Source organism: Ahaetulla prasina, chromosome 4 (assembly GCF_028640845.1).
Source record: "Ahaetulla prasina isolate Xishuangbanna chromosome 4, ASM2864084v1, whole genome shotgun sequence".
Classification (NCBI taxonomy): Eukaryota; Metazoa; Chordata; class Lepidosauria; order Squamata; family Colubridae; genus Ahaetulla; species Ahaetulla prasina.
Genome location: NC_080542.1, coordinates 93,435,002 through 93,457,900, shown reverse-complemented (window position 1 = coordinate 93,457,900; position 22,899 = coordinate 93,435,002). Strand labels below are relative to the sequence as shown.

The following is a 22,899-nucleotide window of genomic DNA, read 5'->3' as shown; positions in this document are numbered from 1 at the left end:
ACGTGCAGACCGTACCATCGTAAAAGGTCACCAAGCCTCAGCCTGGTCCGTCAGGGCCTCCACAGTGGCCTCATTTTCCAACTGCTCTCCTATGGATCAAATAACTCCAGAGCAGAATTCCATTGGTGGATCTCAGGTCCCATCAAGACATAAAATCGTGGCCGTGCTGGAGTTCTCAGCCGACGCCTCACTTAATGCAGCCAGGTTCTCAGCCAAAGCCATTGGTTCTGCGGTGTCGTCCCACCAGCTCCTCTGGCTCAGACACTGGCAAGCTGACACCAGAAGCAAATGGCGTCTGGCAGCCTCCCCCTTCTCTGGGGTCAACCTCTTTGGCTCTTCCCTTGATCCCATCATGGTGGAAATCAAAGATAAGAGGAAGTTACTACCATCGCTATCTCGAAGAGGTGAACTTCGCCGCTAGCCATATTTTCGGCCACAGCCATTTCGTGCATCGGAATCGGGGGTTTTCCTCTTGATCGCAACGTTACTTCTTGACCAGAGAGGCCCAACCTTGAGATGGGCAGGTTAGACTGGGATCTCGGATCTCCAACAGGAGACTATTCAGAGGGGGAAGGGATATGGCGTTTAGATGCTCCAAGTGATCAGCTGTTGGGCCTTCCCATTGGCACTCACCTAACACATTTTTATGCCCAATGGGAAAACTCAACTTCTGACAAATGGGTTAGGAACACCATAAAATACAGTCTCTCCCTTGAGTTTCGCTCCAACCCCCCAACTACCTTTGTGCGCTGTCCCGTCTCACATAGCCCCACCACCAGGGCTCTAGTTTCTGAGGCCTTTCGTCATCTGGTGGCCATACAGGCCATTCAACCAGTGCCCTCAGATCAGCGAGGGTGCAGTTTTTACTCTCGACTGTTCGTGGTGCCGAAGTTGTCAGGGAGCTGGAGGGCTATTCTCGATTTGAAGTCCCTCAACCGGCATATCACCTATTACAAATTCAAAATGAATTCCCTCCACACTATCTTGGAGTGTGTCCACCCTGATGATCTCCTCTCGTCTATTGACTTGACAGAGGCCTACCTTCATATTCCCATCCTCCCTGCCCACCGTAAATTCCTTGGTTTTTGTATTCATGGACATCACTATCAATACAGGGCCTTGCCCTTTGGGTTGTCATCAGCCCCTCGGGTTTTACCAAAATTCTATCGGTCCTGCTGGCCCACCTTCGCACAACTCCAATTAGGCTCCAAGCCTATCTTGATGATATATTAATCATGTCATCTTCATTATCTTCAGCAAACCGAGATGTTTCCACCACTATTCAGATACTACAGGATCATGGATTTTCTATCAACTGGGAGAAAAGTCACCTTACCCCATCTACCCATATTGTTCACTTAGGGGCGGTGATAGATACGGGCCGTTCCATGGTTTTTCCTTTCAGAGGAAAGACGAGACAGCCTCTCCAACTTAGTGGCTCATTGTCGGGGGCGGGGGGGCTATTCCCTTGCTACAGTTATCACAGCTCCTGGAGAAAATGGTCTCCACCTATGACATTGTTCCCTGGTCTTGTCTCCATAGCAGGCCCCTGCAGTGGTTCATGCTTCTACACCAACGGAAACGTGTCAGCTCCTCCCTCAGAAAAGTTGTCCTTTCCATGAATGTTTGTACGTCCTTGGATTGGTGGACATCCCCAGACATCTCTCAAGGAACCTATTTCAGGGAACCCCCTTGTTTGACTATCACCACGGACGCCAGCCTCTTCGGCTGGGAGCGCTCTCCGTCTTGGCAGTTGGGTGGAATCACACCTAAGAGTCCTGAAGGCAGCTCACATTTCAGGTATAACCAACATTACAGCGGACTCCCTCAGTCGGGGTACGATCGATCAAGCGAAATGGGTGGTCACACCGAGCCTGTTCAATGACCTGTCATCCCACTTTGGCCGACCTCTGGTGGACCTCTTTTCCTCAGCCTCCAACCATCAGCTCCTGAGGTACTTCACACGGTTTCCTTTCCAGGGCTTGGAGGCAGTGGACGCCCTGCGCAGCAGGTGGCCCTGGGGCCTCCTTTATGCCTTTCTCCCACTACCCTTGATATCCAGGGTAATTCGAGGGCCGAATTGCTGCTAGTGGCTTTATATTGGCCAGGAGGCCTTGAGTTACGGACCTCCTTACCCTGTCAGTGCAGGACCCGTGGCGAATTCCAGTGAACAGAGTGGCCTTATGTCAGGGACCGATACAACATTCGGATCCTCAATGGCTTTGCTTAACCATTTGGAAGCTGAGTGGCTCCTCCTAACAAGGGCCAATGTTCCCTCCAAGGTTATTCCTACCATTCAGGCGGCCTGCTGTGACTCTACGCATTTACCAGACAACATGGCGAACTTTCATTTCCTGGTGCGAGGCTCACGCCAGGTTGGCCACATCAGCTTCTGTACATCACGTATTGGAATTCCTCAACAATGGTTTTGAGGCCGGCCTCGCACCAAACACCCTGAGATGGCAACTAGCAGCCATATCTTTGATACTTACCTGCAGGTTGTCTCACTCCCTTTCTAGGGAACCTCTACTGCACGACTTCCTCTGCGGGGCTGCTAACCTGAGGCCCCCGGTAGTCCATCGTTTTCCATCGTGGAGTCTACACAAGGTTCTGTCTGCCTTCACCCGGGCACCATTCGAGCTGTTGAGGGAGGCTTCTGTTCTGTCCTCCTCGCCTCCGTCCAAACGCTGGCTTAATTAGCTGGCTCTTATCAGCTCTGGCAGCAAAGAGCCAGCTTCTGCCAAGAGCCCTCGTTAGCTGCCAAGATGCTGGTGAGTCACAACCTTCAGTTCTAGTCAATCAGTGGATTTGCCTGATACAAAGAGACACACCAGCTTTTGCTGCCTTTTATATCCTGTGGGGTGTGGCTCCATGACTCAGCACTTCCTAGACCTGCCCCTCCCCTGCTTATGTTGTTCCCTTCTCTCCTGCCTATGAAACCTAGGTTTCAGCCAAGCCTGGTTGCTGTTACCTGGGTCTGCAGGCATGGCCTGGGTGGGGGGGAAGAGTCAGGGGAAGGAGGCCTCGTTATCTCTTTTACCTGGCCTGATTCTGGCTCCTGGAGCTGAGCCAGGAGGCCGGTGCTTCCTGACAGCCCTTCCCCCTCACTGTCCAAGTCACTTTCTGGCAGCAGGCCCAGCTCCAAGGCACTTTTGGGCATGGGGCCAGGTTCAGGGGCGGGAGCTACAACAGCTTCGCTCCAATTCCTCTCTTTCAAAGTTACCCTCCTAATAGCCATTACATCTGCTCGGAAAGTTTCTGAGCTTTTGGCACTGTCCACCCAACGAGATCTGTGTGTATTTCACCAAGACAGGGTGGTCCTACGCTTGGACCTTACCTTCCTCATCAAAGTTAACACGGTTTTCCATCGTACACAAGAACTCACACTTCCAAACTTCTGTCCGAATCCTCAACGCCCACAAGAGTTCGTTTGGCACACCCTAGACGTCCGTCGGGCCTTAAATATTTGCATATGCCGCACTGAGTCAATATGCAAGACAGAGGCCCGCTTCATATTGTTTCAACCTGCATCTATTGGAACGAGGGTTACCAAATTGGTCCTGTCCAGATGGATCAGGGCTACAATAATCAGAGCCTACGTTCCTTGACGTATTTTGGCACACTCTACTAGGAGTGCCTCCACTTCGGCTGCTTGGGCTACTCAGGCATCGCTGAAGGAGATATGTAAAACTGCAGCCTGGTCCAACCCGACGGCGTTCATTCGCCATTACTTGCTGAATGCATATGCATCCTCTGACGCGGCATTTGGACAATGGGTACTCCAAGCAATTCACGAGGATTCTGAGTAATACCGTCGGCCTTCTCTCACCGAGACAGACATATAGCTTTTGTATGTCCCAAATCTGACCGCTGTTTCCCCCGACAATGAGAATGGGCATTGGCTTACCTGATACACCCCTTCTAGGAGAGGGGGAAATGGCGGTCAGTCCCACCCTTTCCAATCGGCTGACTGGTGTGGGGCGTTGGGGTGGGTGAGCACTAATTCTTTATCAGCACAACACGTCAGTCAGCGTCTACGTCCTCGCCAAAAAGCTGGGGTACAGCGCCTGGAGGTTGGGCTTACAAAACTTTGCAGACTCGGTCTTACGGCAAGCAAGAAGATTTTCCCAAACCTGACTGCCGTTTCCCCCTCTCCTGAAAGGGGCATATCAGGTAAGCCAATGCCCATTCTAACAACTTTGTCTCAAAAGTATTCTTCATATCTCATATTGGGACCATGTCACAAATGAGGAAATTCTATAAAGAAGTCATTCTTGAAGACTATCTGAGATAGTAACAGAATTAAGAATGCTCTTTACTGGACATGTGCTTCGCATGAGTGAGCAAGGTCCACAAAAATCACAATCAATTGGACCACTAGCTGGTCTGAGGAAAAAAGAAGAAGACCCAAAAATATCTGATGCTAAATATTTCAGGAAGACCTGAAAAACATCAACCTTAAACCAAAAGATGCAGAAACTGTAGCTGTGGACCAAAAATTGTGGAATATACTGGCAGCCCATTATGCTTAGCATAGGATGTAATGATGATGAAAATTTATTTATACTTCACAAAAGGCGCAGATAATAAGATATGGAGAATTAACAAAAACTGGTGAGTGACAAAAAGACGATGCCCCTCATCACCATTGTTATTCATTTTATCTCTGGAAATATTGAATAGTGATATAAGATAGGATGAAAGAATTGCTGGAGTGAGAATTAAAAGGAAAAAATTGCAGGAATTTGCTGATGATTTGGTGATAATTCTGGACAATCATTGGAAAGAATAAAAATATTAATGGAAGAATTAACCAATTTTGCTGCATTCACTGAATTTAAAATTAATAATGACAAAATGCCATTACAAAAAACATTAGAATGGAAGAACTAAAAGAATTGATGGAAAAAATTGGTTTTAAAATTGAGGAAAAACGTGAAATAATAAATTTTACTATGACTAATATGAATTGTATATTATTTCACAATAATTATGTTCTGACATGAAATGAAATTCATAAGTATATGCTAAAATTGGACAAGTTAGGAGAATCAGGAAAAATTTCTGAATAAAAATTATGCATTTTCTAGAATCATATCTTTTATTTTGAACTATACCTATTTTTACAACTGATGTATTATTTAAACCATGGTAGAAAGATATATTGATATATTTGTGTTTATATGACAAGGATGAAAAATAAAATTCTTAAAGATGCAAAGGAATGAATTGTCTGATAAAATTGTCTGATTTGAAATTGTATTTTGCTTGCTGTTTGTTTTGGATGAAGGAGTGGGTGCTGCTGACAAATAATAGAATATTAGAACTAGAAAGGCATGACTTGAGGGTGTGTATTGCATAGATTTCTTGAGTAAAGTTAAGCTAGCTTTTAAAAATAACTAAATTAGATATGCTATATTTAGAACATGAAATACATATAAACCAGATTGTGCCCAAAATGGATTTATGGATCTTGATACTAGAAACATTTTCTAGAAAGAAAACAGTAGGCAAAGAGTGATAGTTAACATTGAGATGGTTGTTGAGAGATGGTTAGCAAAAGCATGCCGAAGATAAGATGAAATCAAATGATCAATTGACTTCAGAGGGATTTTGTTCTCATTTGTTTTGTTTGGTTTTCATTTTTGTTGCGGGAACTATTCTCTAGTTTTATCTTTGCATTTTATTCACTTACTACTTTTCTGTTATTTTCACTTTTTTTCCAAAATGTTAATTAATTAATATGTTAATTTAATTCTTTACTAATTAAAAAGATTATATCATCTGAAATGGAAGCTAATTTCAATTTCTGTGAAAGTGTATTTAGTTCTTATTCATTTTTATTACTCTATTCCTGAAATTTCAGATGAGATGACTAATTAAAGTACCTTATTACTGAGTATGGAACAAAACTTCCATAGCTCTGCCTGGTTTGGATGATGTGACTGTTTTTTTTAAAAAAAAACTTTTACTACTAGAGCATTTCTTTTGCGTTCCAGAGTAATCTAAGTCCAGTTAAAACATGCTCATCAATTTTGCTTAGTTGCGTATTTCCTATGTTGAATGTCAAAACATCCTGTTCTTTTATTTTGTGAAATATTCTTCCAATAATGCACAATATGTACTTCGTATACATTGGACATATCCTTTCTCATCAGTTTCTTCCTGTTTTTTTTTTTTTTTTTTACATATTGATCATATATCCAGTCATTATGTGATTTTGATCAATCAACTATTGCTTTGGGTTAGGAACATTCTTGTGCACCTGCATTTATTTTGGATAGACCAGTGGTGGGATTCAAGTAATTTAACAACCGGTTCTCTGCCCTAATGATTTTTTCCAACAACCAGTTCGCCAAACTGCTCAGAGAGTTAACAACCGGTTCTCCTGAAGTGGTGCGAACTGGCTGAATCCCACCACTGGGATAGACTACATGTAGTCCAGTTCCCAAAGTTACTTTAATATTTGTAATTAACTTGCAAGATAATGATAAACTGTGAATAGAGAGAGAGAGAGAGAGAGAGAGAGAGAGAGAGAGAAAGAAAGAAAGAAAGAAAGAAAGAAAGAAAGAAAGAAAGAAAGAAAGAAAGAAAGAAAGAAAAGTTTGTAAAAGTACTAATAGTAATAAATCAAAGAAATTGGAGAATTCCTAATGGGTAGAAAAAACATTCCAGTAACAACTGAAACAAGCTAAATTGCAATGAAATTTCATTTTAATGTATGCCGATTAGTGTACATTTAAAGTGACAATAAAATTATTCTAAGTCTAAGCTATCCATCTTAGCTTAGACTTAGACGTTATCCATCTTTCAAGTTCTGTGTATCTTTGCTGATGCCTTTAAAATTTAAGTGATCTTTCTACCTTTTCTGTTTTGTCTCTATATTCAGTTTCTTTCATCCAGTAATATAAACCTATGAATAGTTTTGAGCTTAATATTTATTTATGTATGAGTTTATAAAATGCTTCACAAAAAGTTATTCAAGCAGTATTCAGGAGCAACAGCTACAGCTAAATACGTATAGCTCTGTTTTTTAGTAAATGTATGTACAAATTTCTGTAAACCCCAAATGTGGAGTTATTTTTGTGAAATATACATTACGTCTCAGATGGCTAAACTAGGCTTTATTCAAATGGAAGTGCTGGATTCTTTGGAAACTGATAGATTGAATGGCTATGCTACAATGAAGCAAAAATTTGGGGATATAGAGCCTGGTTGCTGTGTCATGTGAATTTCTCCAGTGTTGTTCATGGTGCTTCTGACAAGTTGGATTGCTTTTAACTTTTAAGACAAAATATTAATTTGATTAATACAAAATATTAATCAAATAGTTAAACTATTGCCACCACTGCCCTATCCTCTATTCTACCTGATAGTCCTCTCTTTCTTTGACTCTAGTTCTATGCAAAAAAATTGTTTGGGATGGGATTTTTGTTTTGTTTTGTTTGTCTTGTTTTTGGTGTTCATAGACAACTATAGTGCATGATTAGCCTTACTTTTCCTGATCACATTGTTGCAATTTTGTGATATTTCCTGACATTCTGTCTTTGCTATATGTTCTTCTTTCCATTTTTAAAACTTTTCTTTTTTGTTTATCAGTTTATAACATATATTTTGCAACCAAGCCAATCTCATCATTTTTCCTCTTGGTATTGTTTGTATACCTTTGTATATCTTTGTATTGTTTGTATGCTTTCATTATCTCTCTTTTTAAAAAATTTCTCAGTTGTTTTGAACCATTTTTCCTTTTAGAATTTCCATCCATGGAATCCTTCGACCTTTTCCATTAGCTCATTGAGGTCAACTCTCTTGCAGCTTGGAACAATTTAGGTATTTTTAGTTTTCCAACCTGGGTTGGATTAATCTCTATCCCTGATATTCTCATTCATGTAATCCCTCAAAGTGTGTTTTTAGGAAAGAGATATTGAACAAAAGCATTAAACTGTTACTGGCAGCAAAGATTTCTTACTTTTTCCAGCAAATGTAAATGCAAAGGTGAATTTCCATGAAGTAGTAGCAAGGAAGACTCCCAATAAGCTGGATAATGCATAAATTGTGCATCCTCACTTTATGTTAAGATTTTGTTTGGACAGGATAAAAATGGAATTGGAAATTAAATGAATGTTTGCACATCATTATGTAGCAATATATACAGTTATGTGATCCTTCACAGTTTGCCCATCATATTCCCTTTGACCTTAGAATGTAAACACAAAGTTGTTAGAATTTTATTATAATTGGTCAGTGTAATGTTGATAAGTTGTAGGCACAATATTTAGGAAGTGATTTTGAAGAGAGGAGGAGGTAAAAAGCACTTTAAAATTTCCAAGCACCCCATCTGTGTTTAAAGGCACAATAATAACAAAACTTTAAATTAGCGTAAGAGATTTAAGGCATTTCAGGAAAACATTGATTAAATCTACCAGTGAAATGAATGTGCTTCATAAGTGACCTAATTAGTGTATATTTGGTTCTTTTTCACTGCACTGCTTATCACTAATTGCTGTTCTGCTGGTCTTCTCCTGACAAGCAGGAAAAAAATAAGAATGAAGGATTTTTTACAAAAACAGTGACATTCAATTTTAACTCAGTTGAACCTACTGTCAAGTTAATTTATTTAATTTATTTATTTATTTATTTGATTTTTATACCGCCCTTCTCCCGAAGGACTCAGGGCGGTGTACAGGCAAAATAAAACAATACAATATACAGATTAAAATACCATTTAAAAAACTTATTTAAATTAGCCTGAGATTAAAAATTTCCATACTAAAAAACCCCGTTTAAAAATTAATAAAATTTCCCATTAAAACTAATTTAACTAATTTAATTAAGAATTGAACCCAGGAGTTCCATTGCCATTTAGATTATGGAAAACACAGTTAGTTACTCACTATCTGACTATGTACACAGATACTTATACTATGAACCTTTAGTGCTTCTTTAAGTATGTCTAATCCCTGTTTCTTTATAGATTCACACACATACACAACTGTGGAATCCATAGTTATTACTTCATCTTCAGGATTAATTTTGAATACAGTCAAGCCAAGCTAAAATAGCTCTTTTATTTTTTTCAGAACAAGGTTTCTGATGGTTAGTAATGCTGATAGACAATATGGATTTAGAAGGTGATCCTTAGAGGGATCACTTTAAAGCAAGGTACATCCTTAGGAATAGAAGATAATTTTTGCTGGATATAGCCCTTATGGCATTTATAAGGAATCAGTAAATAGAGATTACTTACCTGGACATCACCAACAGGATGGCTGTTGGAAAACTGTGCAAGAATGTATTCTTTGAACAAGAATTTCTATAAGGAATTTAATATTAGAAAGAAAAATGTGATCAGTGTGTGTGTTTCATTCAGTATGACAATAAGTTGTGCTTACTGATACGTATTTTACCTTAAAGTCGACCCATTTAAATTGATAAGATTGAGATAGCATGATATACTTAAATAATAAATAGCATTTGCCGCTATTTACTAATGAAATTTTGTAGAAATGGAAGTTGATAGAAATATATCTGATGCTTTCAGGGAATGAATATTTATGAATACAGTGTCCCTAGAGTTTACATTATACCATTTGAATCACTAATCGTATTTATAGAGTTTAAGTTGCGCCATAATTCTTCTGTATGATACTATGTGAATTTATTATTTTTTAACTTTAGTTGTAAACTGCCTTGAAAGCTAGATAATGTTGTAAATGATTAAATTGAAAATAGTCTGTGTTAGTTAAATTGCACATTTACATTACATTAAATTAAATATTTAAGAGATATTGCAAGCTTCTCAAAAGTCTGTTCAACCTCCTGCTCTATCACTGCTTGAAATACAGTTTTTTTCATGTGAATTTAAAAGAAATAAACTATCTGACAGCTTTCTAGCAGATGGTTCATCTCATAAGAACTCCAGCTCTGGTATTCTTTTCTGGAATTGTATCTGCTCAGTTGCCCAAATAATAAAATGCTCTTTGAAGCCATATAGTTTCTAGAAACATAGATTGGTAGTGTTAAATATTGATGTGCAGTAAAACACAAAGCTTTAGAATGTAATATTCTTTTTTGGAATAATAATGGGTGCACAACTGAGGAAAGTGGTACTGTGATATCACTTTAAAATCAGAGATGAAAAAAGATAATATAATTAAGCATTCCTAAATTGAATCACCATGAGGGAACATATTAGCTAACTTTGCCACTGATATTTTTAACACTTAAGGGCTAATTTATTGAAAAGATAATATCTACATTTCTGTGGAGCCCTATAATTCATGTTGAACAAAATTCTTGCAAGATACTTTTCATCTGATGTAGACAATCCAAATTTATTTCTCCACGATAATTAAAAAATTAACAAGTTGCCATCCTTTAATGACACCATAGCGCTAGCACCTGATGCAGAAATCTCACTTATGATAAGGACAGTTATGTTAATCATGCCATAATATCTTTTGGCTAATTTTACATCTTAATTTGATGGCAGATCGATTGGCAGATAGCAGATCCTACCAATTTCAGGATTTCATCCAGTAACAGAGCCTGCTGAGTGTACCATAAATTTACCCATTCAATTCATCTTTCTCTCTTCTTTTTAATACAGGAATTGTATAAGGATACTATTTCTTTTATAATAGTATATTTCAAAACCTCTGATATATTCTTTTAATAACCTCCACAGTAATCTGAGTAATATATGTAAGACAAAATTCACACTGAGGCTTCCATCTTTTGTAAATTTATATGGAAATGAACCAATGGAACTTGTTTTAAAGTAAATATATTTAGTGGTTGACAATATGACTTTGGTCTTAAAAAAAACATTATTGCAATGATTATTTTAGAATTAGCAAATGTGGCCTCTATAAATTCTTCAAAATTTTCAACAGATTTTGGACAGTTCCCCTAAATTCTCTCTTTAGGCCAGTGGTAGTCAACCTGGTCCCTACCGCTCACTAGTGGGCATTCCAGCTTTCATGGTGGGTGGTAGGGGTTTTGAAGCACTTTCCACTGAAGCACTTTCCTTTTTTTTAATTTAATTGACTTTAAAAAAATTGTCATAGCATTATTTAAAAACATTTTCATTAGGTTTTCATAAAATTCCCCGTGACAATTTAAATTTCTGAAAATATACTATTTGTATTGCCTGCGCGTACGTTTAGTTCATGTTACGTGAGTGAAACTAAATGGCGCTATAATACAACCGCAAACGAAAGAGCCTCATCCCAGAATAGCACGTGCATCTCCCCCCACACCACCCAGCTGTAACAGACAAGCAGAGCTTGTAGCCGGCACACACACCCCGAAATCCAATCCACAATGCGCGAGAGGCATGCGCAGAAGATGATACATGGTGCATTACTGTTGAACAGGTGGATGGTTAGAAAATTTTACTACTAACAGAGATACAAAAGTGGGCGGTAGGTATAAAAAGGTTGACTACCCCAAAGTTTCCATCTATTGTAATGGTAATACTACTCTTTTAAAAATAACTTTATTATTTTATTTTATTAAATATTTTAATAAAAATAAATAATTTAATTAATAAAGAATATTTAATAAAGAAAAAGTAAACAATTCATTTTTCTGGGATTTAATGATGTTGAGAGCCAAAAAGTTAGATTTTGTAGTAATGTGAAATCCAGAACATTCTGTACCGTCTTTGTCCAATCCAACACCACAATGCACTGTCCATAATTTCATCAAAATTGTCTTCTCTGTTGAAATAATTTCTAAAACATTTTTTCTTCCATCAAATTCAATGGGAACACATAAGCCAGAAAATGTAAGAGACTGTTATTATCCATCAGCAGAAGTCTTCATGAGAGAAAGCATTGTTAACTTTATCATGGTAACAGGAGAACTTGCCCTCTTACATTGACTAGAGAAAAATAAATTTAAAAAATCCATCTCCTTTGGAAGCAGTCTTGCAACAGGAAAAGAAAAGCTGGCCCATCCATTGACCAAAGAAGAAAAGCTCCAAATTGCTGTTTAAACAAGATTTCCAAGAATCAAAGATCAACTTTATATTTTGCTTACTATTTTATTTCTGATATTGATTGCCCCCATTCTTTCTTTGTTCCTCATTCCTCATCTATTGCATGGCTTATTCTTTTAAATAACTGGATAGTAAAGCCTGACTCTCATGCTTAATTTATTTAAGCATCTTTAAGAAATAATTGTGATAACTGTGTGGATAACAATTTCATTTCTTTGTGGCATGCTACAAAAAGACTGACAAAAGGTAAAAATAAATAAATAATTTTTCAATGATTGAAAAAATTAAAATGTTAATCAGAACATGAAATCAAAGTATTAATTGAATTTTCTTATGTTATTTGTTTGTCCAGGCCAATCACAATAATTATTCCAGTGATCTTATTAAGAGGATGATTCATAAATGTTCCTTTCAAGCAGAGTCCAAAATGAACAAAAAACAAAATCTGCAGGTTGGAAGAATAAGAAATTTTAGGAACAGTTCAGTTTCTGTAGATCTAAGGATCTACTGGCTTTCTTCCTCTCCTTTAGTTTAACTTGAAGCTTGCACATGAGCATTTCGGCATTTCTTTGGTATGATAATTGAACTCCAGTGTCCAATTCGAGTCTCCAATCACAGGCACTACATCTTGCTTGCATGGTCTGTTAAGTTCAAATTGAACTAGATCATAGACTTGAATGATTGCCATATTACAGGGTTATCCATGAGGGCTAATCAATAATATACATTCATTGATTGTAGCATTAATTGTAACTACTGCTGCTGTTATATTCTTCCTAACTATAAAAGCACACTGTTCCTGTTTTGTTTTTCATATCCTGAGTAATAAACAATATGATCTTCTCATTGAAATTGAGAAATCCAAGTCCATCTCAATTTGCTAATGCTTAAGATGTCAGTTTGTAGTAATTTCATCTTCCCTCATGTTGAATTTTCCCATAACTATGTTTTTTATATTTCACGTTCTGTTATTCTGTATTTATTGTTTCTGATTTTATTTTTCTGATCAACAACATCAGAAACTTAGATGTCCTGCAGACTTTAATCTAGCCACGTCATGAATGTCATTTGTATTGTGAAAGATCTCAGCTCTTCAGTAGCATGTTGAGTGCCATCCAACCTGAGAGGCCCATTATCCAGCACTACTCAATCATTTTATATTTTCTGCCCATGTGGTTTCTTGTTAAAAATACAGGAATGGTTTACTATTGCTTTCCTATAAACAGTGTGAATTGATGCCTTTGGCATTGTTACTAAAGTAAATATCTGCCTGCAGCATATTCCTATTTGGCTGCTGCCCAATATACGTGTCTATTTGTTTTGGCCAGGCAGCTGGGATGACTTTCACTCCTTGGGTGACCCTGCTTGGGGATATATACTCTTTGCATTCACTTGTGATGTTCTTTGTTCATACCTCCTAAGAGCACCTCCTCCCTATCATCATAAAGCAGCACAGCTGGATTGGGGGCATAAAAATCAGGGAAAGGTTAATGAAAATCAAGATTTTGAACTCTTGTTCTTTTCTCAGCAGGCATTGTTCACAGGGTAATAATTTGGACACAGTTTCACTTCAAAAACCTTTGGAGCTAAATTGTAGCTATAACTCCAAATCTTTTTCCCCATAAATAAGATTATTTTTTTTCAGATTCATTAAAAAATTAAACTATAAATCATATTTGAGAAAAGCAAAATGATTTTATTGTTCAGTGTACACATCTTTTATGTCTTCTGGGAAAAAGACTATGGAACTTAAGGTATCTTGAATATTTTGGTTTTTACTGATAATTTCTTTAAGATTATTTTATATATCTATATTTTTAGCACTTATTATTTATTTATTTATTTATTATTTATTAATCACACTTTTATACCGCACCATCTCCCGTAGGACTCAGGGCGGTTCACAGGCATATTAAAATAAAACAATATAATAAATAAGCAATATAAAACCCAATTAAAACTAAATATTATAATAGCCAAATCACTAAAACGGTAAAAACCGATTAAAAACCGATTAAAATTTAACTAAAATATTTTATTCTTAGGCTAGTCCAGCTTGCTGAAATAATAAGGTCTTCAGTTCACGTCTGAAGGTCCGGAGGTCGGGGAGTTGTCGTAACCCCGGAGGAAGCTCGTTCCACAGGGTCGGTGCCGCCACAGAGAAGGCCCTCCCCTGGGGGTCGCCAACCTACATTGTTTGGTCGACGGCACCCTGAGGAGGCCCGCTCTGTGGGAGCGCACAGGTCGTTGGGAGGCAATCGGTGGCAGAAGGCGGTCTCGTAGATATCCCGGTCCTAAGCCATGGAGAGCTTTAAAGATGGTGACCAAAACCTTGAATTGCACCCGGAAGGCTACCAGCAGCCAGTGTAGGCCGCGGAGGATGGGTGTTATATGGGAGCAACGCGGTGCTCCCTCTATCACCCGCGTGGCTGCATTCTGGACTAGCTAGAGCCTCCTGCTGCTCTTCAAGGGGAGCTCCATGTAGAGAACATTGCAATAGTCCAGGCGGGAAGTGACGAGGGCGTGAGTGACCGTGCGTAAGGCGTCCCGGTCAAGGAAGGGGTGCAACTGGCGAATCAGGTGAACCTGATAAAATGCTCCCCTGGCGACGGCTGTCAAATGTTCCTCTAAGGACAGCCGATCGTCCAGGAGAACGCCTAAGTTGCGCACTCCCTCCCTGGGGGTCAGTACTTCCCCCCCCCCCCACAGTCAGCGATAGTGTAAGCTGACTGTACTGGGAAGCCGGAACCCACAGCCACTCTGTCTTGGAAGGGTTGAGTCGGAGCCTGTTCCTCCCCATCCAGGCCCACACGGCCTCAAGACACTGACCCATCACCTCAACAGCTTCGTTGGGGTGGTTCGGGGTGGAAATGTACAGCTGAGTATCATCAGCGTACAGATGATAATCCACCCCGAAACCACGGATAACCTCACCCAGCGGCTTCATATAGATGTTGAACAGGAGAGGCGAGAGAACAGACCCCTGAGGCACCCCACAAGTGAGGCGCCTTGGGGCCGACCTCTGCCCCCCTGCCAACACCGTCTGCGAACAGTCAGAGAGATAGGAGGAGAACCACCGATAAACGGTGCCTCCCACCCCCTTTCCCTCCAACCGCCGCAGCAGGATACCATGGTCGATGGTATCAAAAGCCGCCAAGAGATCTAACAGAACCAGGACAGAGGAACAACCCCTGTCCTGGGCTCTCCAGAGGTCATCCACCAACGTGACCAAAGCCGTCTCGGTGCTGTATCCGGGTCTGAAATCGGACTGGAACAGGTCCAGATAGACAGTTTCCTTCAGATGTTGAGGAAGCTGATATGCCACCACACTCTCAACAACCTTCGCCAGAAAGCGAAGGTTGGAGACTGGATGATAGTTCACTAAAACATCCAGGTCCAGGGAGGGCTTCTTGAGGAGGGGCCTCACCACCGCCTCTTTCAAGGCGGCGGGGAAAACACCCTCGAACAAAGAAGCGTTGGTAACTCCCAGGAGCTAGCCTCGTGTGACCTCCTGTGTGGCCAGTACCATCCAGGAGGAACATGGGTCCAATAAACATGTGGTGGGATTCAACCTACCCAACAACCTGTCCATGTCATCAGGAGTCACAGGATCGAACTCAGCCCACTTATATTTATCATATATTCCTGGGCATATTTTCTTAGGAATTAATATCTACATACAGTGCATTCAGAGCAGTGGTGAAATGCAGTTGGTTCTATCTGGCTCAGGTGAACCAGTAGTGCTAATAGCGGGAGGCTCCACCCACCTGCCCGGACGTCATCACGTCCGTTTTTGACCCTCTGTGCATGCACAGAAGGCCCTGCGCATGCATGGAGGAGGCTCACATTTGTGCTCATATTTGCAAACTGGTAGTGAAGGTAAGTGGATTTCACCCCTGATTCATAGGATATTCAGACCCCCTTCATTTTTTGTCAATTTTGCTATGTGCAGCCTGATTGTAAATTGTTAAAATTCTTTTTTTTCTCAATTATCTATCTCATAATGATAAAGTAAAAACAGAATTTTAGAAATTTCTGTAAATTTATTTAAAAAAGAAAAAAACTAAACTATTACATTGGCATAAGTATTCAGACCTTTCATTTAGTAGTTTGTTGAAGCACCTTTGGCAGCAATTACAGCCTCGAGTCTTTTTTGGTATGATATGACAAGCTTTGCACACTTGGATTGGGGGGTTTTCTGCCTTGCAAATCCTCTCAAGCTCAGTCAGGTTGGATGACAATCATCAATGGACAGCCATTTTCAGGTCCTACCGAGATGTTCAATAGGGTTCAAGTCAGGGCTCTCTAGGTCACTCTAGAACATTGACAGAGTTGTCATGATTGTGTTGCCATACCTGTGTTGTCTTGATTGTGTGTTTAGGATCATTGTCATGCTGGAAAGTGAACCTTCAGCCTAATCTGAACTCTGTGGAACAGGTTTTCATTGAGGATATTCCTGTACTTTGCTTCATTCAACTTTCCATCAAACCTGACCAGTCTCCCGGTCCGGGCTGCTGAAAAACACCCCCAGCAGCATTATTCTGTCACCTCTATGCTTTACTGTTGGGATGATATTGGGCAGGTAATAAGCAGTGCCTGGTTTCCTCCAGACATAGCATTTAGAATTGAGACCAAACAGTTCAATCTTGGTTTCATTGGACCAGGGAAGCTTATTCCTCACAGTCTGAGAGTCTTTCAGGTGCTTTTTTGCAAACTCCAAGTGGGCTTTTTTGCAAACTCCAAGCGGGCACTGAGGAAAGGCAGTCTGCCATAAAGTCCAGATCGGTAGAGGGCTGCAGTGATGGTTATATTTCTGGAACTCTGTCTCATCTCCACACAGGATCTTTGGAGCTCAGTCAGAGTGACCATCGGGTTCTTGGTCACCTCTCTTACTAAGGCCCTTCTTCCTCAATTGCTCAGTTTGCCCAGGGAACCAGCTCTTGGAAGAGTCCTGGTTGTGCAAAATGTCTTCCATTTGAGAATTGTGGAGGCCACTGTGCTCTTAGAAACCCTCAATGAAATTTTATTGTAGCTTTCCCCAGATCTGTGCTTTGCAATAATGTCTCTGAGCTCTGCAGGCAGTTTGACCTCATAGCTCATAGCCTTTGACCTCGTAGCATTTGCTGTGGTTCAATATGTATTGTCAGCCGTGAGGCCTTCTATAGAGATATATGTGCCTTTCCGAATCAATTTAATTTACCACAGATGGACTCCAGTCAAGGTGTAGAATCATGTCAGCAGCAATCAAGAGAAATGTGATGCACCTAAGCTAAATTTCAAGTGTTGTTGCAAAGGGTCTGAATACTTATGTCAATGTGATATTTCACTTTTTTCTTTTTAATAAATTTACAGACATTTCTAAAATTCTGTTTTCACTTTGCCATTATAGGGTACTGAGCACAGATTAATAAGAAAAAAAATGGATTTTAACAACTCTAGAATCAGGCTGCAGCATAACAACATTGACAAAAGTGAAAAGGATCAATACTTTCTGAATGTTCTATAAATGTATTTAGTTATACACTTAATATGCATGTTTAGAATTTAAGTCTTACAGAATTTTCTATTTTGAAGCAGTTCCCATTGAGTTAAATATAAGAAGTAAACATTTACAAGTTATTTACAGGAACCTAGGTTTTCGGCCCCCGGGAGGAGTTTTCGGCTGGCTGGTGGGACGAGGGCGTGGCCGCCGGCTTGTCTTGCATGTTTGGGGCGGCGGTCGGTGTTTTCGTCGTTTTTCCCTTCCCTGATGGCAGAGGCGGCAACGTTCGACGCTTGGGGGCACCAAAGGTGGTTTTTTCCCCTGGGGAGCATTTGACGAGACAGAGATCCGAGGAGACTGTGCTCTGAAGAGGGAGTGGAGGTGTGGAGGCATTCTCGGCTGGTTGGGGGATGCGGATGTAGGCCCCGCTAACTGGACTGGGGGCGGTGGCCAATGCCTGGCCGTTTTTCGGCGGTTGGCAGTGGCAGCGCCTGAAGAGGGGTTTATCCCCCGAAAAAGATCACAGTTAGTTGGGGCGAGGTGTGGGTTTGTACTCCGCCCCCCTGGACTTGACGGGGGTGTTCGTCGCTATGTCTGCCACTTTCCGCCGGTGCCGCCGACTGTGAATGGCGGCGGCGGTGGTGGAGGGGCAGAGGCGCCTCCCCCCATGGAGTCTTTGAAATCGGCTGATGCATGGGGAGGTGACCCTTCCCGCCACTTTGGTGTCGGAGGTGGGGTGGTGTTGACGGCGGTGATAGTAACGCCGTCTCCCCCCCATGGCCTTTTTAAGGCCTATTTTACTGTCATCTTTGTCATCGTGCACTTTGTCATCATGCACTTTTACTCTCCACCTTTTGGATTATTTCATCTTTTGAACATCTTTGGACCATCTCTTCTCACCCTCGGACTATTACACTCTTGTCTCCCAGTTTGAGACCTACCATGTAGTATTACATCTGCATTACCATCGTATTTAAAGACTGGTCTGGGACTGGATTCGGCCATCTCCATATATTTCCGAGATGTATCTAACGATGCAACTTCTCAGTCTGCGAGATTCCCCCCTCTCGCGGACATGGCCCTCTACGTTATCGAAGGTCTACCTTGATGATGGATTTTGGAATCCCAAGAGGTGGCATGCGGCTAAAAAGAGGCTTAGGGGTTTTTTAAATTCGTGTTTTACTAAACTTTTAAATAAATCATCTGTGGGGAGGGAAGGATTTTTAAAGGGTGGGTTGGGTGGGGGGGGACACCCACGGAGGGTTAGGCTGGTCCCTGCTAGAGTTCCTGATTTGGAGGTTATTGATACGGAGATAGTTATGGAGATTAAAACTCAACCATTTATGGGTATGTCCATCGGCACGGTAAGAGGGAAGGGCAGATATGGCAAAAGCAGGGGCTCATATCATGTTCGGGGAATACGCTCTCGCTGTTTGCGAGCGATTTTGTGCTCTGGGCCCCCAAGCTTGCCTCGTTCCCCGAGTGGCTATGCCTCCAGGAACCTGGACCTTCGGTTGATGCTATGCAATGCCAGGTCCATCATGAATAAAGCCCCCCTCATAGCTGATCTTATTCAAGAGGGGGGGGCGGACCTGATGGGCATTTCGGAGACCTGGTTGGGCCTGAAGGGGGGGTTCCCCTTATCGAGATGTGCCCACCAGGTTTCCAGGCATTCCATCAACCGAGGACCCAGGGTAGGGGTGGGGGGGTAGCGGTTGTTATTCACGAGGGTCTAGAACCGAGGGAGGTCACTGTCCCGCAGATAGCCGGTTGTAAAACCCTTTTGGTAAAGTGGGGCCGTGGGGTACAGGTGGGCATGCTGGTTATGTACTTGGCTCCTTGTTGTGTGGCAGCAGCCCTGCCCAAGTTGTCAGAGATGATAGCCGGGATGGCGGTTGAGACCCCCAGACTTATGGTTATGGGGGATTTCAACTTGCCGTTGGTGGGCGAATCGTCGACGGCAGCTCAGGAGTTCATGGCTTCCATGGCGGCTTTGGACCTGACCCAGGTAGTTAATGGTCCTACCCACACTGGGGGTAACACTCTGGATCTGATTTTTGTCTCGGGACAGTGGCTAAATGATCTGGATTTAGGGGAATTAATTGTTAAGCCCTTGTCATGGTCAGATCATTTACTCCTTCAGCTTGACTTTTGAACCGCTGCACCCCGCCACAGGGAGATGGAGCCGGTTCGATGGTTCCGTCCCAGGCGCCTGAGGGACCCGGAGAGGTTCCTGACGGAGCTTGGGCCGTTTCCTGGGGAATTAGCCCACGACTCGGTCGAAGAACTGGTGACTGCCTGGGAAGGGGCGGCTGCCGGGGCTTTGGACCGCATTGTGCCTTTGCAGCCTCTAACCCGGTGCCGAACTCGCCCAGCTCCTTGGTATAACGAGGAGTTGAGGGAGATGAAGTGCCGGAAAAGACGCCTAGAGCGTGCCTGGAGGTCCAGCCGCACCGAGTCCTACCGAACACTAGTTAGTTCTTGTATTCAGACCTATCTAGTGGCAATAAAAGCGGCGAAATATACCTATTTCTCTGCTCTTATTGCATCGGCAGATAACCGCCCAGCCACCCTGTTTAGGGTGACCTGCTCCCTGCTCTCGCAGGAGGCTCGGGAGGACCCCTTGCAGGGGCGTGCTGAGGATTTTGCACAGTACCTGTCCGATAAAATCGCTCGGATTTAGGACGGGCTGGACACTGATTGGATAGATCCGGGCGAGGGGACGGGGACAAGTCTTGTGGATATTACCTGGGCTGAGTTCGATCCTGTGACTCCTGACAACATGGACAGGTTGTTGGCTAGGCTGAATCCCACAACATGTTTATTGGACCCGTGTCCCTCCTGGTTGGTACTGGCCACATAGGAGGTGACACGAGGCTGGCTCCTGGGAATTATCAATGCCTCCTTGTTGGAGGGCACCTTTCCCGCCGCCCTGAAAGAGGCGGTGGTGAGGCCCCTACTCAAGAAGCCTTCCTTGGACCCAGCTGTATTGGCGAACTATCGTCCAGTCTCCAACCTTCGCTTTTTGGCGAAGGTTCTTGAGAGTGTGGTGGCATATCAGCTTCCCCAATACCTGGAGGAAACTGTCTATATAGACCCGTTCCAGTCCGGCTTCAGACTTGGTTATGGCACCGAGACAGCTTTGGTCGCATTGGTGGATGACCTCTGGAGGGCTCGGGGATGTTCCTCTGTCCTGGTCCTGTTAGATCTCTCAGCGGCTTTTGATACCATCAACCATGGTATCCTGCTGCGGCGGTTGGAGGGAGTGGGAGGCACCATTTATCGGTGGTTCTCATCCTGTCTCTCTGACCGTGACGGTGTTGGCAGGGGGGCAGAGGTCGACCTCTGGGTCCCTCACTTGTGGGGTGCCTCAGGGGTGCCTCAGGGGTCGGTTCTCTCGCCTCTCCTGTTCAACATCTATATGAAGCCGCTGGGTGAGGTTATCCGAGGTTTCGGGGTGGATTATCATCTGTACGCTGATGATACTCAGCTGTACATTTCCACCCCAAACCACCCCAACGAAGCTGTCGAGGTGATGGACCAGTGTCTTGAGGCCGTGCGGGTCTGGATGGGGAGGAATAAGCTCCAACTCAACCCTACCAAGAAGGAGTGGCTGTGGGTTCCGGCGTCCCGGTACAGTCAGCTTATGCCTTCGCTGACTGTGGGGGGTGAAGTTCTGACCCCCAAGGGAAGGGTGCGCAACTTGGGCATTCTCCTGGACGATCGGCTGTCTTTAGAAGAACATTTGATGGCCGTCGCCAAGGGAGCATTTTATCAGGTTTGCCTGATGCGCCAGTTGCGCTCCTTTCTTTACCGGGACTCCTTACCACAGTCACTCACGCCCTCGTTACCTCTCGCCTGGACTATTGCAATGCTCTCTACATGGGGCTCCCCTTGAAGAGCACCGGGAGGCTCCAGCTAGTCCAGAATGTGGCTGCGCAGGTAATTGCGGGAGCACCACGTTGCTCCCATATAACACCTATCCTGCACTGGCTGCCGGTAGCCTTCCGGGTGCAATTCAAGGTGTTAGTGCTCACCTTTAAAGCTCTCCATGGCTTAGGACCAGGCTATTTACGAGACCGCCTTCTGCCACCGATAGCCTCCCAACGACCTGTGCGCTCCCACAGAGCGGGCCTGCTCCGGGTGCCATCAGCCAAACAGTGCCGGCTGGTGACCCCCAGGGGGAGAGCCTTCTCTGTGGCAGCACCGACCCTATGGAATGAGTTACCTCCTGGGTTACGCCAACTTCCCGACCTCTGTACCTTCAAGCGGGAACTGAAGACTCTGCTATTCAATCGGGCAGGACTAGCCTAAATATTATTTTAATTTGATATTTTAGTTTAACTTAGTTTTAATTGAATTTTAAACTGTATTAATTTATTTATAATTTTATAGTTTAGGGTTTTATATCGGTCGTTTGACCGTTTTTAGTTTTAAATTGGCCGGTTAAATATTTCATTTTAAATGTGTTTTAAATTTATTATGTACCTATGTGTTTTAATAAGGCTGTACACCGCCCTGAGTCCTTCGGGAGAAGGCGGTCTAGAAATCTAATAAATAAATAAATAAATAAATAAATAAACCTTAGCCTAAAATTTATGATCTTTGCTATATCATTGGCAATTTCTATATAGGATTTATATATTTATTTATATATTTGTGATATATGGAATTATTTGGAGTGATTCTTTTTTTCTCCTTCTTTTAATACATGCATGAGATACTAATAAGTTTAAAGTGCATTAAATGCTGCACAAATAAGAATATTTGTGATTGCATGCATGTATTAATTTGGGTGCATATTGATCTGGTAAATGGAAATGTCTGCCTAGAGCTATTAGCACTCTAGTAGTAAATACTATTAAAGCTTTTGAGGTGGATGAAAGCTCTTTAGATTGCATAGGCATTACAAAAGATGAAGCGATGGCCTTTCTCCAACAGATTCATTACATACATTCCAAAAATATTCATATATCTGATATGAAGGGAAGATTCCAAAATTAGGTTCAGTGCAATAATTCTCTATTGCATCATTCTATTAGAAACCTTTTAAAAATGTTTCAAATTAAATATAATTTTCTGAAGCTTAAAAAAAGAATGAATTGTTTTGTTACAATGTTTTGTAGTCATCACTATTATCCCAAAATCAGATAATTAATTAATAAGTAAGCATTTCTGGATAGATAATAAGTTATTCTGAGTGACCATTGACTTTTAAAGTCTAGCTGGACTGGCTTGATTTAAAAATTTTTAATTTGCTTTTATGGGTTTTAAATTTTTGTAAATTTTTATAGGGTGTTACTGTATTTTAAAATTTTTGGCCAATCGAATAAGTTTTTTAAGGGGTTGTTCTTAATATTATATATACTGTTTTCTTTGTATTTTATTCTGGCTGTGCACCGCCCTGAGTCCT

General features: G+C 41.9%; 1 protein-coding gene across 2 annotated transcripts in view; it reads left to right on the top strand.

Moving 5' to 3' along the window:
* Nucleotides 1–22,899, top strand: part of RBMS3 (RNA binding motif single stranded interacting protein 3) — a 783,951-nt gene that overhangs the window by 317,063 nt on the left and 443,989 nt on the right. The gene's annotated exons all lie outside the window — the stretch shown is intronic.